Source organism: Hypanus sabinus, chromosome 27 (genome assembly GCF_030144855.1).
Source record: "Hypanus sabinus isolate sHypSab1 chromosome 27, sHypSab1.hap1, whole genome shotgun sequence".
Lineage (NCBI taxonomy): Eukaryota > Metazoa > Chordata > Chondrichthyes > Myliobatiformes > Dasyatidae > Hypanus > Hypanus sabinus.
The window spans coordinates 18,140,103-18,153,546 of record NC_082732.1 but is presented as its reverse complement, the minus strand read 5'-3'; the positions used below and the strand labels follow the sequence as shown (position 1 = coordinate 18,153,546).

The 13,444-nt window shown below is 41.4% G+C and overlaps 1 protein-coding gene across 2 annotated transcripts in view; it reads right to left on the bottom strand.

Moving 5' to 3' along the window:
• Positions 1-10,776, bottom strand: part of LOC132382028 (rho guanine nucleotide exchange factor 10-like protein) — a 193,884-nt gene extending 183,108 nt beyond the window's left edge. The window contains exon 1 of one of the 2 annotated variants that reach the window (XM_059951841.1): positions 10,265-10,776. The gene's annotated coding sequence lies outside the window, so the exon portion shown is untranslated. Of the gene's footprint in view, positions 1-9,589; positions 9,879-10,264 lie in introns of those variants that run through there. The other variant, XM_059951842.1, reaches the window with a different exon arrangement.
• Between the last annotated feature and the right edge of the window lie 2,668 nt (positions 10,777-13,444).

Here is a 13,444-nt window from a genome sequence, read left to right as displayed (position 1 = left end):
CACACCACCGATCGCCAGTCCCCATCTGGCACTTGCTGTTAGTACAGGCCAGGGGACCAAAGCTAAATGCAATGGACTCCCTCACAACTGCATTCTCAAATAAAAATACACAACACAAGACAAAGTATTTTGCCTGGAAGTGTTCCTGAGTCTGCCTTACCCTTTATCCATTAAAAATTTCTCTTAAATAATATATTATGCCTTTTAATACTCCTAACAGGATGTACAAGAATTGCTGGTTAGACAGCTTTGTAAGAGATACAAATAAGCAGAGCACCTTAACATTTGGACCCAACAGCTAAACAGCCTCCCTCTGGACTGAGCACGGCATGTTGTTTGTTAATCCGCAGTAGTTCTTGAAAGCTTTTTCAGTATCAATGGATCTGTCAAATAAAAGTTTGCCCTGCCCTCAATAACCAGCAGTTATAAATACAATGTCTTTACTCTTTGTTGCTTATTGCAGAGTCTAGCTGCATTAACCTTTCTTTTGAAATTGGAGGAGTTGACTCTGAGAGGCGTGGAAATGCAGGCTGCTGAGGAGAGCACACCAGTTCCCACGGAATGGAGTTATTTGTATTTAAAACATATTCTTCCTTTGAAGTTGGTGATTGGTTAGAAAAGCAGAGGAGAACAATGCAAGATGTTGAAGACAATGTAGTTATAATTTTCACCCAAAATACTCCTAGGCTGAAGATTTTAAATTTCTCTGCAAGTTTATTAGAATGAGCTTATTCAGAAATCAATTTGTGCTCCAAGGCATCAATGATATATTCACGGCATGCAAATGACATTATCTTAGCTCTGCAGTACTAGTAAAGCAGCATACTGGTTCCTTCCAATTGACCTCGTATCAGTGTTAGCTCTACCCTCATCACTGCAGCTGTCCTTTTCCTTATGAGCTCTCCCGACAGCTTGAGGTTCAGTGTAGGGCCACTTGTGCATTCTTCCCCATAATTTCTATCGACATGAGCCTCCAGTTCAGCTGAAGCCTTTATCCTCACATTCATATTTTGAGACTTTACATTTCCAAGACTGTATTTCCACTTGCAATTCTCCAGTAAGCTGGTTCATTTTCCAAACCTGCAAGCAGTCCTGGTCAGCTCTTATCTTATCAGCCGATATCGGTTACTGGTTCAACAAGAATTCAGGTTGCATCTATTCTGTATGTAATCACCTCAGTGACATCCGTGCTAAACTCTGAATTTGCCTCCCAGACCTCACCACTTCCCTTAACACCAAAGTCACCTGTACTTGAGTGGGTAAGGTCTTGTTTACAGCTCCCGTGAAATTCTTGGTAATACTGTACTAATGAAAACTTTTGACATTCTTGAAGCTGCAATGGGCATGGAGGTACTCAAAGAAATGGTAAGAAGATCATCATGACTCCAGCAGGCTAAGCCATGAATGTCTTGAATGTCAGGAGAAGCTCAAGATATGCATAGCATTTTTCTTCAAGCCAGCTCAACTAGGCGGTACCAAGAATTTGCCTGAACAGCAAAACTAGAACCAATCAAAGTCCTCTAAAACTGACTGAATTATGGATTACTCACACTAGCAATGTCATACACAGCACACTGAATTAATGTCTTCCGAGTCTCTACCATACCCAACCTTTTGCTGGAAACATTGATTCAACTTCCAGTTTAAAATGGTGCCTCTGAAAGATGGTGACAGTTTACTGGTAGTTCGAAAGGCAAGAACTTAAGACAAAAAGTATTATTAACAACACTTTTTCTGAAGTATTTGAGGGATGTGCCATGGGAGTGCGATGCAAAATCAACGCAGCTTGAGTTTGAGTGAATGATTCGGAGAGGAGTTGTCAAGGCGCTTTGATGCATGTGAGGTTGGATCACTAAGCACCCAGCTGATTTGGGGAGGTCTTGAATGGCTTCTGGCTAGGCAGCATGGTCTAGCCATGGAGCATTTCACTGCGGTGGGGCCCAGGACCTAACATTAGGCACAATCCACTGTTTGGACAATTTAAGTGCCAGTCCAGATAGACTAGAAAGGCAGCTTGTCGGGACCAGAGGCGAGGGGTGGGCTGATTCTGCTCGCTATTCAGTGATATTCACTCCTCTCTTCGAAGTGCTGAGGTTGTAAGACTGCTCCAGCTACTGTGCTTCATATCTGCAAGCTTCACTGATGAACAAAGACTGAGGCTTGGGCCTACTCCAGCCTGCTACGGGGATTCAGAACCAAGGACTCAATTTGGTTCGGAATGTTGTTGCTCGTTTTGATTGTTTGTATGATTTGAGGTATTTTTTTTTGTTTTCTCTGACATTGGGTGTCAGTCTTTTTTTTTAAATGGGTTCTTTCAGGTTTCTTGCTTTGTGCCTGCCTGGAAGCAGACAAATCTCAAGGTTGCATAATTTATACATTCTTTGATAATAAATGTATTTTGAATCTTGAATCACTCCTATCCTGGCACGCACTCATCCCACAAATCTTTTGGAGGAAATATAAGTTGCATCACACCCATTTGGCTTATATGTGACATTCATACTGAACTATTTCTGACCAAACCACTATGGGTGGAACAGAACTTCAAGATCTTTTATTATTTCATACTTCACACAAGGACATCAAAGGAAACATATTCCTATATACAGAGGAACAAACAAATACAAGTTGTCATTGACATGATTCATATTACATTTGGACTGAAATAATTGTGAATGACAACATTGTAGGTCAGAATATAAATAAGCAATTATAGCAAAACTGTGATTTTACTCGTTCAAATGAAGGGTGTCGACCCAAATTGCTACCTGTCAATTCCCCACCCCACACAGATCCTGCCTGTCCCACTGAGTTCCTCCAGCATCACGCGATTTGCTCCAGGTTCCTGCATCAGCAATCTCCTGGATCAACACAATCTGAAAGAGTCTTCAGGCATCTATACATGCAACATGATACTCATATGCCTCAATATGGTGCGCTGCTGGAAATAGTTGCCATGCAATCAAGACAGAATCAATTACTTAAGTGTTTAGGTGCTATTTTCACTATAAAACCCACTGGAGATCTTCAACATGTTGACCAATGCCTAAATGATCTTTAGATGGCATACTAAACTGCAATTGCAACTGAATTATCTCTCTGACTCTGAAAAACAAAATTTAATTATCAATTGTTGCTCACTGCATACCTTAATGGATATTCCAAGGTTTTTAAACATTATTTGCCAGTTTCAATTTTTTTTCTAAATTGCCTATGAAGTGGATTAACAGGCTAATTATGAATCCAAGCATTTTACTTCTTGGTTCTTTGGTGGAATTCTAAGATAATTATCCCATCATTCAAAATAAAATCAGAAAATGCTGCAAATACACAACAGGTCAGGTGGCATCTGTGGGAGGGGGAAGCAGAATTAAAGTTTCAGGTCAAGGACCTGATGGGTCACCAAGCTGAAATACTAACTCTCTTACTCTTCACACAGATGTGGCCTCACTTGCTGATTATTTCCAGGATTTTTATTTTAAATTTCCAGCATTTGCACTTAATTTTCATCGACCCTATTTGTTGCTTGACAGCAAACACCATTCCCAGTAAAAGTTGGTGCCTGATTACAAATTACGTCAGAAAAACAAATTGAAATCCATGACACAGACCCCTCTCATTTAATTTGTATGGGTTCTTCAAGCTCAGGGACTGACACTGCTTCTTTGCCACTGGTCGATTAAACCAGGCCTGCACTGGCATGAGTTTGGAATTAGCTTTCATGAAACAGTGTTAATGAGAACCTGGCAACTTGTTGCACACAGTAGGTGGAGAGCTCCATTGCAAAACCATTGTAGCAGTGCCCAAGGAACGATCGTGCTCTTGAATCAAGTAGTGTTTAATGAACTGTCCATTGAAACAATGAGGTAGGCAAGCCATTGAGCAGGATAGCACGCAGGGGAATGTGGGTGCAAGCTACGACTCTGCCAACTGCATGTGAAACAAATAACAGCTTGTCTGAGAACCACATTCATGATTTGCTTAATAAAAATGTACGCAATTGGTGAGCAAATGGGAGCCTGAAAGATTGCCTTTGCTAAAGCAGTAGCGAACTAAGCCATCTGCAGTAATGTTGTACCTGTGAGGGAAGGTGGCCAGCAAGATCCGTTGCAGAATGCAGCTTAAATGAATGACTGAAAATGCACTAATCATTAAAAAACATGTTAACGTTCAGTTTTGGATGGGCGAGTGCACAGAAATTTAAAATCTGACTCTTTTTAGAGGCATATTTGAAACAGGTTATTTACTTGCTATTTAATTACACATACTTGAGAGCTCAATACTTCCCTTCCTAATCCCTTCCCAACTCCTAGAGAGACTCTGATCTGCAATGGACACAGCATTATTTTACACAGCTCCCAGGCAGCCTTACATCGTTCCACCCTTCTAAAGGCCTCAGGTATTAGGAGATCCTTAATAGAGCTGAAAGTGTATCCTGTGTGATCTAGCAAGTTGGGCTGGCGCTTGGCAAGGGAAACCCAAAAGCAAGGGATACAAAAGTGTGTCAGCCAAGCACCCAACAGCCCCACAAAAATAGGTCTGAATAAGTTTTGTGACGATCCTCCCTATTAATTCTAGACTCCTTAAATTCTCTTTTATATTCTCCATAATGACCAACTTTTTTCCAAGGAAGACCTATAACATGACTTGAAATTTTGCCTCTAGACTTTCTAAGTAGCATTCAATTTATTCCATTTTTTGTTTTAAATGAGAATCCATCCGAAGCCCATCATGTACTGGATCTATCAATACACTAAAGAGCTTTGCAAGTCTTACTGGAGACATGCGAGATGCTGAAATCTTGGGCCACACACGGAGTGCTGGAGAAACTCAGTGGGTTGGGCAGCATCTTTCAAGGGAAATGGTCAGTTGATGTTTCAGATTGAGACCCTTCATCTGGACTGTCCCAGGAAATACAACTAATTACATCATTCCTATCCTTGTCTCGGATACAGGTCAGAACATGGGAATTTCCTTATGTATCTGGTGCACTTTCTTAATGGTCCACTGTCCCATTCAGAAAGGGCGGCACTCTCATTAAACAGGTGGGGAAGTCAGTTGCTGTTTGCTCTCCAAGAAAGTGTTCCATATCACAATATTCCACTAAAACAAAGCTGTGTCAACTGCATTGAGCATTGAACATGACCTGAAAAATTGTGTTTAAATAGTTGCATTTAGTCACAAATTCTTTGAGAGTGAATACTATTCCACACACATTTTTGGGCAGTGATCTGTGAATGGTGCAAGGCTGAACTTGTGTAACCCAAATGTAGGAGGACATCTGTTTCAGAGTCAACAGTTAACAATGAATTAAATTCACTCCTCAGCACACCAGTCTCAACTCTGGCTACAGCAAAGATGAAAATAAATTAATATAACCTGCTATTAAACAGTAGGGGCATTTCATTATATTAATAAAATCTTGACTACGGTCAGAGAACCAGATCAGGGAAACGCAGTAATTTAATCAGGACAAGGCTTCCACAGTAAATGGTAGGGCCCAAAAGAGTGCTGTAGAACATAGAGACCGGGTGATAAGAGATACATAATTTCTTGTAAGAGGCAATGTGGTAGGCAGTGTGGTGAAGAGCGTATTTGGCGTGCTTGACTTCATCAGTCAAAGGACAGAGTTAAAACACAGGACACTGGTAAGACTATGCTTTGAGTATTGCGTGCAGTTCTGATAGTCTAGCAACAGGAAGGATATTCTTAAACTAGGAAGGGTGGAAGGAAGATTCATAAGCTTGTTTCCAGAACTGGACAGCTTGAGCTTAAAAGAAAGAATAGACAGCTGAGGCTTATTTCCCTGAAAGGGGTATATGAAATCATGAGGGGCATAGACAAGGTGATTGGTCTCAGTCTTCCCCCACAGAGTAGGGGTGTCAAAAACTAGAGGGGATAAATTTAAGAAAAAAATGGGATAAGTTTCAAGCAGCAACCTTTTCTGCACAACAGTTGGTCAGTATACGGTAAGAGCTACCAGAGGAAGTGGTGGAGGCTAATTACAACGTTTAAAAGACACTTAGTCAGGAAAGGTTTAAACAGGTATGTGCCTAACAATGGTAAATAGGACTTGCTTATTAGGTTGGCACGGACAAGTTGAGCCAAATTAATTCCAAAACACAAGACTTTGCTCATTAAAAACTGTAAGTGTAAGTATCTGTTTTACCACTCAATTGCAAGATCCCAGATCAAAGCAAGTTTTTGCCCCCAGTTGGAGCAGCAGTAGAGACAATGGACTGCCTCAGTGCCCTGGATGAGAAGTCAGGTTGTGACATGTTAAAGATCCTTTATTAATATTGTGCACAAGTTGCCTTTCTTCCTCACATCCAAGTTTTTAAATTGTATGAGTACATTATTATGGGACAAAAAACAGGCGGACACATACTTTATTGATCCCGAGGGAAATTGGGTTTCATTACAGCCGCACCAACCAAGAATAGTGAAGAAATATAGCAAAATAAAACCATAAATAATTAAATAATAATGTTATTAAAACCCCATCCTATTCTTTAATATTCATAGCATGACTTCTTGTCACTGACACTGGGGAGCTTTAAACCAACTATAGCTTAGGTAGTGCTGTTTCGACATGACCTTCCTGGCCTGTGAACAGCAGAAAATTCCAGGGGTCCTCAGAAACACTGTCATCAGGATCATGATCAAGACAGATTAACAAATCCAACAATGATAACTACAGAGGGTCTCCCTGTTCTGACAGAGAAAAGCAGGCCGGGGTTCTTCTCAGTCACCTCCTCCCAGTGGCCAAAGAAATGCCCTCCATAATACACTGAATATTTTTTCATCCAAAAGGACATTATCTTTGCCAGTCAACAATTTCAGGGGAAACACAACAGAAAGTACCTGATACATGGGTTTTGTCAAAACCTTAAACACCATCAATTTGGAGAGATGGCAACACATTCTTCAAGTGACTGTCCAGGGAAAGTGTCCCCATCTTATGTTTGTTTCATTAATTCATGCAGACAATGGTCCTAATAGAACCACAAAATAACCAATTTCAACCTCACCATGGATCGGTATCAGGCAGGTTACACCGTTTATCCACCACATTTTAGTGTTTCTCAATAACAACATCACATCTAATGGAATTCGTGGAGTGGAACCAATAATGGGACATTACTCAACCAATGTCACTGCCACTCAGAAAATAAGATCACCCCAACCATAGGCACACAACTGAACTTTGCATGTATTCACAGGTTGAGCTCCAAGTGAACATCAATTCATTCAGAAAAGCAAATGAAAGATCGGCCCTATATTTGACATCCAATAAAAGTTCTCTATTAACCTGAATGCCTTTTACAATGCTTCTCTCTGGGAATAAAAGGTCCAGGATGAGACTCTATAAAATATGGACTGCAGCCCATTTGTCAGGATCCAACTGTCAGCAAACACAAATGGAATTTACAATTGTTTTTGTGCATCAGAATATTTTTTGACTTATTTAAGGGTAAATGTGTTTGAACTCAAGAACTCAAAGCCAACATAAGTCTTGCCTTCCTGAATGTTTCTGATGCATAAATTATAGCAGGCCCATCAATTACTGGAAAGGTACCACCAATACAGACTCTGCAATGCATCGAGAGAATACATGAACCAACATCAGCTTCTTTGCCCATGCCAACATCTCCAGCATGAAGGGTCAAACACCCCCAGTCAATTCCAATGGGGATTTTGCACTTTTCTGCCCCATTGAATAAGTCATTCCTCACACACCAAACACCAGACTACTAAAACTGACATCTCATTCCAAGCTTCTGCACAGTGAGATTACCAGGCAGAAAGGATGTTCTCAAAGCCTCTTTGGGAAAATAATGCAACATTCCCCAATTCTCATGATCACTGGCTTACACATACTCAGAAAGTACATTTGGAATGGCACTGACTAGGTTAGGTAAAAGAGTCATAGAAAAGTCCAGTATAAAAAGCCATGAGGTAAGTGGTATAGGCCAGTGTTGTGAGGTAATGTTACAGCTATACAAGACCTTGGTCAGACCCCACTTGGAGTACTGTGTTCAGTTCTGGTCACCTCACTACAGGAAGGATGTGGATACTATAGAGAGAGTGCAGAGGAGATTTACAAGGATGTTGCCTGGATTGGAGGGTGTACCTTTTGAGAATAGGTTGAGTGAACTTAAGTCTTTTCTCCTTGGAGCGATAGAAGATGAGAGGTTACCTGATAGAGGTGTATAAGATGATGATGGGCATTGATTGTGTGGATAGCCACAGGCTTTTTCCCCAGGGCTGAAATGGCTAACACAAGGGGGACATAGTTTTAAGGTGCTTGTAAATACATACCAAGGGGATGTCAGGGGTAAGTTTTTCACACAGAGAGTGGTAAGTGCGTGGAATGCACTGCCAGCGGCAGTGGTGGAAGCCAAGACAATAGGGTCTTTTAAGAGCCTCTTAGACAGGTGCATGGAGCTTAGAAAAACAGAGGGTTATGCAGTAGGGAAATTCTAGGCAGTTTCTAGAGTAGGTGACATGGTCGGCACAACATTGTGGGCCAAAGGGCCTGTAATGTTCTGTAAATTTCAATCTTCTTAAATAGTTGGAGTGCACCACTCCCAATTCTTCATGCTTTACCTGTAGCAGAATCTGAGGGTTTCATATTGATGTCATCAGTCACCCAAGAAAACACCAAACTGGAAGCAAGGTAGTCTTGAAAAAAAAAGAAACTGCCCAAGAAAGTTTTTCTTCATCAGAGTGATCAAATGCTGCACAAAATAATGTAGTGACCAAGGAACCTAGGATTCTGATAGGAGAGAACAATTGCAAAGAGTAACCAACATTAGAAAAGTTGGCATCAAATACAAACTGATCAATTGCCCAGGCAATGTCATAGAACATTGAATAGGACATATCCTTCAACCCATCTATTCCAAAATCAATTTAAACCTTCCCTCCCACATAATCCTCTATTTTTCTTTCATCCACGTGCCTCTCTAAATGTCACTAATGGCTCCAGCTCTACCACCATCCCTGGCAGTATGTTCCATGTACTTAGCACTTCGTGTAAAAATCCTGCCTTTGACATCCCTGCTATACTCACCTTAAAATTATGCCCTCTTGTATTAGCCACTGCTGCCCTCGGGGAAAAAAGGTGCTGTCTGCTTCTCATCATCGTATAAACCTCTACCAAATCTCATTTCATCCTCCTTCACTCCAAAAAGAAAATCTCTTGCTCATTCAACCTGTCCTCATGTGACATGCTCTTGAAACCAGGCATTGTCCTGACAAATGTCTGCACCTTCTCTAAAGCTTCTGCATCCAAGGAGGTCAGAACCGAGCACAATAATGTAACGAGATCAATATTCTGATTTTTCTAATAATTATTTATACAGAAGATAGAAATGACTTGCAAAACCAGCCAGCATTTATTGTCTATCCATACATAATAACACTGGGATGTACTGAGTAACAGGCCAAGGGGTGAAAGATGCCATTATATTGGTGGGTCTGGAACCAGATAGGCCAGCCCCAGCAAGGACAGCAGCGTTCCTTCACTGAAAGACATCAGATCACCAACCAGATTTTTACAACATGGCAGTAATTCCTTGCCCACCTTCATTTTCAAGGATAATTCGGTAACCCTTAGTTAAATTCCGCAGAAGGCCTTAAACTCATCTTCAGTTCGACAGGCCATGTCTCCAAGTACAAGTCCAGGAACCTAACCACGTTAAGTGTGGTTAAGTTGCAGCATGGAGAGAAAACTGACATGACTTGCAGCAAAAAGCATCAGCAGAATATCTGGCAAGGTCCCAAGAGAAGTTAAAGAAATGATAACGAGCCCTATCCAACGTTGTCGAAATTGTTTCCAAGTCTCTCGGACCCGCCATCACGTCACCGTTGCTTTCTCCCACCCCACGTCAAACACGAGAGTCGCTAATACTTCCAGCAAAATAAAGCGAACTCCAATGATTCCGTCAACTATCCCCACCCACTTTATCAGAAAACGCAGAGCTACACATCCAAAGCATCACCTATTTTGTAGCTGTTCGGTCACAATTCTCCAGAGCCATTTTTATTTTGCTTGTACAGTTCGGAATGTAAACGTTATTTTGCTCGTTTAATCCCAGTGTCTTTTCATTCTTCCCCCTCCACCCTGTTCTGACAAAACCGGGATCGCCTTTGTCACTTCCAGTCAAGCCCGATCCAATACACTGGATGGCACAGATAATGTTGAAAAATTACGTCTAAAGCCTACATTACCGGCGCAGAAACAGACTTTTCCACTTACCAATCTACGCCTTTGTTGTCATGTACAAAGAGCGAAAGGCTGCACGGCTTCTGAAAGAATGATATTAAATCGCAAGAGTGGGAGCATGAAGCCTCGCTGCTCATAGTCTCCGCATCAGAGCATTTTACATCCCATATCTTGTCGACACAGCCTGCCGTGACAAAAAAAAAATCCTTCAAAATAAACTGCTGGCAACTTCGAAAGCAATTTCCCACCAGAATCAGGGGGCTGTGTTCTAGGTCCCTTTTACCCTCCTTCTTTCAGATCAATGGAAAGGGCTCGGATCCCTCACAGCGTTGGGCACCCGTACAACCAATAGGATCTCTGCGAGTTAGTTTTCTCCACAATCCTCCAGGGCGCTTTGCTGGCTCCAGCAATGAATATTTATCAATTGCTCAACTCCACTCAGTTGAGGCAACGAACAGCGTGGGGCCGGAATGCCTCTTCTGTGTGGATTTTCTAATCACACCACAGAAATCTCATTCAAATGTCCTAGTTTCCCAGGGAAAACACACACACATATATAGAAAACTGGGCGGGAGGTTAAAGTTTAATTATTGCAAATGCGCAGATCTCATTAGAGTCTGGTATCCAGGATACAGCAAGCAAGCGGCTGTGCTGTGACAGCAGTTTGACCTCGATGTGGGGGAAGCCTTTAGCCGGCCTTGTTCAAACACCAACGCATGTTCCACTCCCCCCCCCCAAAAAAAAATATGTATTTGGGAAAAGTCAATTCGAATTTCACTCATTCGTGGTCTAATGTTCCTCAGGTGACTGGATGGGTTTTCTGATCAGAGTTCCGGTGTGATTTAATTCAGAGGCTAGCAACAAAGGAGTGAGTCCCCATTTTGCGATTCTTCTATTCGATTATTTAAACTAAATTATTCTTAAGTAAGTTAGTCAAAGTATGAATATCGTTGTGTGACTATTGCTGAATAAACACTTGGTAAAATGCTAACTTGTGAGTCTCCGGGAGCTCAGCACACCCAACTTCCATGTGCATTTTCAGGTTAGTGATTGAAATTAGAAACCCTGCCTTTTCCCATTTCCAATCCAGAGAGGAATGAGTCCAATATTGGCCCTCCTAAATGCCCCAGGTTTCGGACCATTGTAATGTTCTGCTTCATGAGCATTTAATAGAGGGTTAGGCTGTCGACAATTGAAGGTTTGTTCGCTTGTGCTCAACCTCCTCCCAGCAGTCAATGGATATTATTCAAGTGTCCTACCACAGTTAATCACTCAATCAACAGTGAGTCATGGGGTGGAGGATGGTTTGCTTCTTGTTGCCTCATGACTAAATTAAATTATTCTTTAGATTAACCTTGCTAGTTATCATTAGTTCAGAATCAGGCTTAATATCGCCAGCATATGTCATGAAATTTGTTGTTTTTATGCCAGCAGTACAATGCAATACATCTTCTTCGGCTGTCCGTCGATTTTTGATGATGACTGAGGCCTGGGCAAGGCTGTATGGAAGACTTGCAGTTGCCCATGCTGCAAGTCTCCCCTCTCCCTGCCACTGATGTTGTCCAAGGGAAGGGCATACAACCCAAACAGCTTGGAACCGGTGTCGTCGCAGAGCAATGTGTGGTTAAGTGCCTTGCTCAAGGGCACAACACACTGCCTCAGCTGAGGCTCGAACTAGCGCCTTCAGATCACTAGACCGACGGCTTATCCACTAGGCCACGCTCCACATAGATGCAATACATAACAAGTATAGAAATAAATAAATGGATTACAGTGAGTATATAAAATAATTAAATAAAAAAATGTAGTGCAAAAACAGAAATGATAATAAAAATTGAGGTAGTGTTCATGGGTTCAATGTCCATTTAGGAATCGGATGGCAGAAGGGAAGAAGCTGTTCCTGAATCACTGAGTGTGTGCCTTTAGGCTTTCATACCTTCTCCCTGATGGTAACAATGAGAAAAGGAGGCACACCCTGGATTGGGGAATGGGGGAGATCCTTAATAATGGATGCCACCCTTCTGGGGCACCACTCCTTGAAGATGTCTTGGATACTACAAAGGCTAGTACCCATGATAGAGCTGTCTAATTTTAGTAAAAGACTATTTCCCATATACTATAAATGTATGGGGATGATGGTGCAGCAGCAATGGCTGGTGTTTATGAGAGTAATTTGAAAGACAGAGGATTAGTTCATCCCAAAGAAGAAGTGTTCTAAAGGGATAATGAGTCAATGGCAGCTGATGGAAAGTCAAAGGCATCATAAAGGCAAAACCGAGACCATACATTACTGCAAAAACTAGTGAGAAGCTGTTAAAAACCAACAGATGGCATCTAAAAAAAGCAATAAGGAGAGAAAAGATGACAAGGTAAGCTCGCCAATAAAATAAAAGAGGACACCTAATTTTTTTTATTTCGATATATACAAAGTAAAAGATAGACAAGAGTCGAAAATAGTCTGTGCCTTTATTCCTTCTATCAAAGTGCATGACCATTCACTTCCCTATAATGTATTCCATCGTCCACTTCTTTGCCCATTCTCCCAATCTGTCCAGCATCTTCTTCAGACTCCCTGCTTCCTCAAACCTACTTGTCTCTCCACCTATCTTCATATCATCGTCAAACATGGCCACAAAGCTATTAATTCCATTCTCCAAATCATTGACATATAACATAGAAAGAAACAGACACAACAAAGAATCTAGTGATTCTTGAAAGATCATTACTATTGCCTCCACAATCTCTTCAGTTACCTCATTCGGAACCCCGGGATGCTGTCCATCTGGTCCAGCCGATCTTTAAGTTTCCCAAGCAGCTTCTCCTTAGTCATAGCAACTACACTCACTTCTGCAGCCGGACATTCTCAAATTACAGGCATGCTGCTAGAGCCTTCCACAGAGGGACAAAATATTTTTTAAGTTCATCGGCCATTTCTTTGTCTCCAGAGTTATTTTCCAGTGGACCAATATCCACTCCCACCTCTCTTTCACTCTTGCTCTATCTGGAAAAAAAATTGGAATCCTCTTTTATACTATAGGTTAGATTACCTTCATATTTCATCTTTTCTCTCCTTATTGCTATTTTAGTTGCCTTCTGTTGCTTTTTAAAATATTTCCAATCATTTAACTTCCCACTAAACCTCTTTTCCTTTAATGCTGTTTTAGACTTCCTTTGTCAGCCACAGTTGCAAAATCTTTCCTTTGGAATACTTCT